This window comes from Pseudorasbora parva, chromosome 8, assembly GCF_024679245.1.
Source record: "Pseudorasbora parva isolate DD20220531a chromosome 8, ASM2467924v1, whole genome shotgun sequence".
Taxonomy (NCBI): Eukaryota; Metazoa; Chordata; class Actinopteri; order Cypriniformes; family Gobionidae; genus Pseudorasbora; species Pseudorasbora parva.
The window spans coordinates 8,128,905-8,136,993 of NC_090179.1; the positions used below are offsets into that span (position 1 = coordinate 8,128,905).

Below are 8,089 nucleotides of genomic sequence, written 5' to 3' on the forward strand. Positions count from 1 at the left end.
TTTGAGTTGGCTTTACCCTAGCAATATTTCTATCTCCCATCCGCCGCGTTTTGGCGCATTTTGGCCGTGATTCCGCAACTTTTTATTTGCAATTGGAGGGGTTTTGTTGTGTGGACCTGGCAACCCTGTATCTCGTCCGGTTTGGCTTTCGAAGCGCGCACATTGTCACAGCCTCTGTCACTTTGCTGAAAGACAGGATTTCTTGCTGACTGCCAGTGGATTCAAGGTAAGAACAAACAATTTCTAAACTGAAATGTTAATTAAAGTACATTGTTTTCAAAGCATAAGGTTAATCATAGATTTTTTTAAGTTAAAATTTTAGTTAGACTTCGCTAAATCGTGGCATTTTCCGGCGCCATGACCAAACGATAAGCATAACTGTACCCTATTATAGAAATAATCTTATTTTCTTATAATTAGTAGTATACAAACTGTGAATTATTACAAATATTTTGGAGACTTCAGCATTGAAATTGTAGGCTACCACTGTTTTCCGATATAAATCCCTCAATGGTAGTAATTTCTTAGTTTGTGTAAAGTGTGCACATCAAACTCCCAGAATGAAAGCAGGACTTATTTATATTTCCAATGTAATTATGAGACAAGCGTTCCTGCCTATGTGCTTCTTTTCCTTTTTTATTTAGTGTTAATTTAAATAACAAATGCACAAAAGTTTGGCCAAGCGTTATTTTTTTTATTTTTTTTTTTTTGCCGTGAGAGGCGCCTTTTTAAAATGGTTTTCTGATAGCAGTGAGCGTTTTGCGGGCTGTTTATGCGTTTATAAAGAAGCGCTATGAGCGCATGAACCAAAAAAAAAAAAACACCTCTAAGCAGCAAAGCGTCCGACGTCATCTCGTTTTTTAACACTCAAGAATACTGTTCCAAATAATTTACATTGGCTTCTGAAGGATTTGGTAATACTTGAGTCATAGTAATAGTTCGGATCTTCACTTAATAATTAATTAGGCTATATGCATCATTCTAATTATTAATCTGAATGTAGTACTTCTCAAAGAGGTATGAAATTTTTTGTCATTGATTAGCTAATAATTAATTGAACTGAAAACAGTAGAAAAAAAGGAAATAAGTAATTGGTTATGTAAGAAATTAGGGATATTTCCCCCAAATATAAATCTCAAATTTCTCCTGAGTACTACCAGCCCTGCACAGTTTGTATGTCTCCCTCATCTATCACACCTGATTCAAATCAAGAGCTCATTAGCAGAAACTGCAAAACCTGAAATGGGTATGTCAGCCCCCTCCACCTTCAACTCCTTTAACGGGTGTTACTCCAGACCGCACCAGGACAGTTCTGCAAGGTGCCAGTTCTTCATTTAGAGATAAGACATAATGCTTTTATCCAAAATAATGAAATCCAATTTCTCAACTGTTTACATTTACTTTAGACATAACCGACTGTGTTTACAAGAAAACTTGAAAACTTGATGGGTATAACTATTTATGATTAAATGATGACACAAATTTAGTTTTTAGGTAAACCATCCCTTTAAATATTGCCCTGTGCCCTTGTTTCTGTGTTTGATTGGTATATAATAAACCTTTGGAGCAAAAATGTTGCTCTTGTCACTTTTGTAAAAATCCATAGAAACCATTTGTGTATAGCAGATATTATATCTGATACCATTATTTTATTTCCTGAAAAATGTCAAAGTGCAGATAAATGAAAGCTTTAGCATAAGTTCTGCCAGGAAGACTTAATTGTTACGTCACTTCAACTTCTATCTATCCAATCACATTCTAATACTTGGGTATAAAAGATCGGTACTTACTCATGTTTGAGTTCGCAGATGCTGACGCACCAATTCACCGCCATCCTCCCCACCACCTCCAAGTCAAATCCTTCCCTACTCCACCCCACCACCACCACCAGGATGGTCCCTTCCATACCTCACGGGGGGGTCGGCTGCGCCTCTGCCTTCGTCTTCAGGCAGGATATGCAGAGTCCATACCCTCTGATTGCGAGCTACGGACGGGGCCTATGCCAAAGTACTTTATTGCTTGCTGGATTGTTAATAAATGGATTATTGTCACAGTATTTATTCTCCCGAGTCTTTCTGGCAGAACTCCTTTTTGTTGGAATTGAATCTCACTTTAATGCTCTTTAAATATTTTACAGGAAGCTTGAAAAAAAATGTGCTTACAAACTCTATTACCAGAAGAGACGCAGAAAAGGCAGTGTCAAAGTGGCTAATCGGTGCCAGGGACAGGGGAGGACACCGCACTGTGAGGGCACGTGGTGGACAGCAAGACGGGTAAATAATTTAAGACTTGCTTGGTTTTAAATGGTAATAAAAACTATAAAAAGATAAGAATGATAGTTGCATATCAATACAAATTCAAAATTGTTTTACCATTTGAGAGCTGTTACATACAGTGCAGATGAGGGACGTTGATTTTACTGATCTTTTTTTTTCAATTATATATCACTCATAAATGATTAAATACAAAAAGAATAGTAGCTATTAAGATTGATGTGATTTGGAATGCCTGATAAAAAAATATGATCAGAAAATCAACGTGCCTGAAAATCTGCACGCAGTGTAGAGCGACCGTAACTTGTTACAGTGACTTGTCCTGGAATCTGTCAGCTCTGCATACCCACTTCAGGTCTTGCATAATCTCAGGTCTTCTATAATAAGCTGATAAGATGAATCAGATGTATTAGATGAGGAAGACATACAAAGGCTGCATCTGACAACTTATGCAGCTGACTCGTTGCCTCTCCGACCTATCAGCCAACGACTTAACAGGCAGCGCTTAGATAGTAAGGTACCTCACAAAACTGATTTCGGACAGACTTATGAGGCAGCACAATGGTTTAATGATCTACAACAAAACAGAAAGAGCATTGGTAACAGCATGTATTTTCTACAATACTAATTTCTCATCAAAATTACTTCAAAAGTGGTAAAAGTTGGTCAAAATGTACTTTTTTGCACAGCCAGTATGTTCAGTGCTGAGGGTATTTCAGGACAGATTTACAAACTTCTGATCTAGACCAACTTCATGTGGGGTACCAAAAGGCTTTAAGTGTGAAAAGGGGAATAAAAAAAGTGGAACAATGGTTGATTTAATTTATTTTGTCTTTTCAAAGGGTCGTTGGGAGGCCGACGACAGAGGAGTGAGGAGCTGCACTGTTTTCTTTTTCCATTTTGTTTGTGAAATACATTATTTTTGAGTGTTCAGATATGCAATTTATGTCAAATTAAGTTTGTCAGGAGCTTCATTTTAATGTATACATTTTTTATTGTTGATATTTTTGTGTTATAAAGTTATAAATGTTATAATAGTCATATTTGAATTGTTCCTAATAAACCTTGATTAAAAACGTAAATCATAAACTGGTTTCAGTTCATTGAATACCTTTAACATTTGAATGTAGTTAGTGGATTACATGTAATGTTTGTATTACGGGGTTTACTGTAAAATAAGGTAACCCAAACAGAAAATGTGCAAGCCCATATATATACCCGTTGTGGCCCATAAGAGCCCAACATTACACCTATCTGGGTCCCGTCATCAGCCCATATGGGCAGACCCATGTAGGCCCCAAATGGGTGCTACCTGAGTTACCCATATGGGCCTAGTATGAGCCCATCAAGAGACCCATCTTCAACCCATCTGGGCAAACCCATGTAAGCCCCAAATGGGTTCTACCTGGGTTAACCATGTGGGCCCCGGTATGAGCCCATCAAGATACCCACCATCAACCCTTCTGGGCAAACCCATGTGGGGCCTCCATGGAAACTGAGGACAAAATTAGCTGGGTCCCAGTTCGGTAGCCCAGGTGGGCCCCAGATATCAGCCCATGAGCAACCCCTTTGGGCCCCACATGGGTGTGTTGGCTGGGGTATGTTGGACTGACTGTTGGCCCTGATGGTATTCAACCTCAGTCTAGTAGAATAGAAGCAGTAAAGAATATTAAACCTCCCACAAATGTCTCAGAACTGCGTAGCTTCCTAGGAGTATGCAATTACTCCCGTCAGTTCATAGAAGATTATGCAGACATTGCCAAACCACTGCATGAACTGCTTCAGAAAGGTAGAGAATTTAGCTGGGAAGAAAGACAGGCGCAGGCCATGAAAGAACTTAAAGACAGGCTGTGCACTGCCCCATGCTTAGCTTACCCTTACAAAGACAAAGCATTTTTCCTTCAAGCTGATTTTTCTGAGCACTGCCTCAGTGCAGCACTCTCCCAAAAGCATGACCAAGACAAGCGGGTTGTTGCCTATGCTAGTAAGGCACTCAGTAGTGTAGAGATTAAGTTTTCAGACTGTGAGAAAGCCTTACTCGCTACAGTATGGGCAATTGAACATTTCCGTAGCTATATTGGGGGCCAGAAAGTCATTGTTGAGACATGTCATCAGCCCGTCCAGTTTCTAAATAGCCAAAGACTCAGAGAAGGTAGAGTCTCAAACAGTCGAATTGCCACATGGATGATGGCATTGCAAGGTTATGAGGTGGAGGTGAGATATGCACAGAACAATCAGATGGCACTAGGCCAAGGGTTAGCTATGTGCCAGCATTGCATTGATGGAGAATATCCAGCAGAAGCCAGCACAGTAATCACCACACCCTCACTGACATCAAGCCATCATTACTATGATGAAAATGTCTGCACCGGTCTTCCTAAAGCCTGCATTGATGGGTGCTCTTATCACCATGAACAACACATACAGGCTGGAGTAGGATTAGTCTGGGAGGCTAATGCCCCCTGTGGTGCACAGCAGTTCTCTTTAGGCTCCAAGTCTAGTCAGTATGCAGAGATTGCTGCTGCACTCATAACTTTGCAACAAGCAGAGAAGTATAGTATCAGAGACTTGGTAATCTGTTCTGATTCAAACTATGCCAGACACAGCTTTGTTTCTCACTTCCCCCATTGGAAACAGAACGGTATGGAAAACGCCAGAGGAAAGGAAGTTAAGCATTAGGAATTTTTTCTTGCTTGTGACAAACTTGTCAGTCAGAATGGCATGACAGTGTACTGGAAGAAGGTAAAAGGGCATTCACAAGCCCCTGGGCCAGATAAAACAGGCAATGATGAAGCTGACAGGCTAGCCAAAGCAGGTGCCATTGCAGGAACTCCATGGGAGTTCCAGGAGGAGTGGCTTCCAACATCAGAGCCTACTCTTGTAAGTGTTAATGCGGTCACACGTAGGCAAGGGAAGAAATCTGTGACAACCCCTGACAACACACCTCAGACTGTGGTGATGGGCAGACAGCTAGCAGATACTGATCTTATGGCCATGCAAAAACAGGACCCTTTGATCAACACTATTTACCTATTCATTTCTAACCCAGTAGAGCATCCGATAACTGAGCAAGATCTTGCAGAGTCGAGTGACCTGAAAACTCTGTACCTTATCAGACACAATATAAGGTTAGAGAATGGTTTGCTAATATACTTACTTGACAAGAACACACCACCTCGATGGGTGGTCCCTACAGCCCACAGGGGGGTTATGCTCCTGCATGCCCATGATGAGCCTTGTGGAGGCCACAGGGGGGTGAAAGCAACATATGAGACCCTTCGTCAGTTAGCCTACTGGCCACATATGAAACAGGACGTTGCAGCCTATATCCAGGGTTGTCTAGTTTGTTGTCAGTTTCAGCCATCTAACCCCCCTCACAGAGCCCCTCTTCAAAAGGCAGGAATAACATTTCCCTGGTCTAACATTCAGATGGATTGGATTGGTCCGGTAGTTAAATCCTCCAGAGGTAACAAATACCTTCTTAATGTGACATGTGCATTCACCAAGTGGGTGGAATGTCTCCCAGCCTGAAATGACACAGCAGAGACCACGGCTATCTTGCTGATTAATCATGTGTTTAGTCGGTGGGGGCTACCCCTCTCTGTAAATTCAGATCGCGGTACTCATTTTACAGCCACTGTAATGAGTGAACTGTGGAGAATGCTGGGAGTCCAGGCAAAACTTCACATTTCTTATCTCCCTCAGTCATCAGGACAGGTGGAAAGATCAAACCGCACTATCGTAGGGATGTTGAAGAAGTACATTTCAGCTAATGGAAAAGACTGGGATGTAAAACTTCCCCTAGTCTTAATGGCCATTAGGTCCACACCCCATAACTCAACAGGTGTCACGCCTTTTGAAATGATGACAGGGAGGCAAATGACACTCCCTCTGCATCTTCTTTACCAACCTGAAGATGTCAGTGAACATAGTGCATATACTGCCCACCAGTATGTGGCAGACCTGAGGGCACACCTCAGAAAGACATTTGCATGGGCACAAGAGCAACTGGAAAAAAGTGCTGAGGGCAGAAAGACATACTTTGATCAAAAGTCCAGCTCTACAGATTACCAAGTGGGAGACAAGGTGATGTATTTCAACTTCACAAAGCCTGTGGGTGTTCCCAAAAAGTTTCTCCCAAACTGGTCTGGTCCTCATGAAATTGTTGGAAAACTATCACCAGTAGCATACCACATTAAGATCTCAAAAGGGAAAAGGTCCCCTGAGAACAAGTGGGTCCACTTTAACCAGATTAAGTCTTACAAACCCCAAATGGGAATACAAGGGGTGAACTCTGTTCAGGAGTAACCTCGGTTAAAGGTGTAAGATCGCAGGCAGTGTAGAGAAGTCTATACTGTATCAGTGCATTGTTGACAGTGCATTCGTGACTAGTTTTGTGGCTAGTCATAGTGGTATTTGTTAGTTATACTCTGCTTACAAAGTAGTGAAAAGTGACACCCCGTATATGTGCAATTTCAGAATGAGCCTGTTGAGCCTAATCATAGTGATCTGCGTACTCAATGCAGTCCAGCCCATGGAAATAGTGGAATCAGGTCCTCCTACAGGCATTATACTTCAGGATGCCCCTGGAATTTTAGTGACTGACTGTTATGTCCACACTCAGAGAATCTTAGTACGGCTCGACCCTGCTGACGTGTACAAAAAGCATGTGACCTCAGGGAGGACGGTCCCCTGGCATGTCGCCCAATGGAGCAAGGACATCATAGGACATGCTCAGTTAGACACAATCCACATGCTTAAACAGCTACAAAAAGTCACCATAACACAGGAAGAATTAAGGGGAGAAAGACGCCCAAAACGCTTCCTTGGTACATTGCTGACAGCAGCATCAGCCCTAGGCTCACTCTTATCAGTTGGTACTTCAACAGTTAACATCATTAGCCTATCCACATTGGAAAAACATGTGGAAGGGTTGAAAATAGAAATGCCTGAAATACAAGAGAAAATCTATGTTCAGCAGAGGCAGCTACAGCAGTTAGACAGAACATTGGAGGGCACAATCCTTGCCTTGAATCAACGTACAGCCCTGTTGAATTATACAATCCGCAGTATAAGCAGGATAGCGGATGTCATACAAGATGACTATGCCCTTATGCAAATGGCTCAAATACTAATGCAAGACTTGCTGAGAGAAATCAGTTCTGCTGTTGACAGTTTTGCGTTAAATCGGATCCTGTCATACTTTGTACCGGTGGAGCTGGTGAGGAATATCTTGGGTCTGGTATTGGAGGGAACCATGCAAACACTGCAAATACATTTAGCTTTCAGCCTGGGGAGTGCTATACCAATCTATGTTAACCCAGAGGCTAAATAAATTGGTTTCCTGTTAATCCTCCCGATAATTGACACTAAAAACATATACAAGTTCATCAGGACAGGTGGAGAGATCAAACCGCACTATCGTAGGGATGTTGAAGAAGTACATTTCAGCTAATGGAAAAGACTGGGATGTAAAACTTCCCCTAGTCTTAATGGCCATTAGGTCCACACCCCATAACTCAACAGGTGTCACGCCTTTTGAAATGATGACAGGGAGGCAAATGACACTCCCTCTGCATCTTCTTTACCAACCTGAAGATGTCAGTGAACATAGTGCATATACTGCACACCAGTATGTGGCAGACCTGAGGGCACACCTCGGAAAGACATTTGCATGGGCACAAGAGCAACTGGAAAAAAGTGCTGAGGGCAGAAAGACATACTATGATCAAAAGTCCAGCTCTACAGATTACCAAGTGGGAGACAAGGTGATGTATTTCAACTTCACAAAGCCTGTGGGTGTTCCCAAAAAGTTT

General features: G+C 41.9%; 1 long non-coding RNA gene across 1 annotated transcript; it reads left to right on the plus strand.

Annotated features, from left to right (window-relative positions):
• Window positions 1-1,260: 1,260 nt before the first annotated feature.
• LOC137084993 (uncharacterized) lies at window positions 1,261-3,688 on the plus strand. The gene is made up of 3 exons (XR_010906872.1): window positions 1,261-2,007; window positions 2,138-2,273; window positions 3,116-3,688. It is a non-coding gene; the product is annotated as an uncharacterized lncRNA (long non-coding RNA).
• Window positions 3,689-8,089: the final 4,401 nt, after the last annotated feature.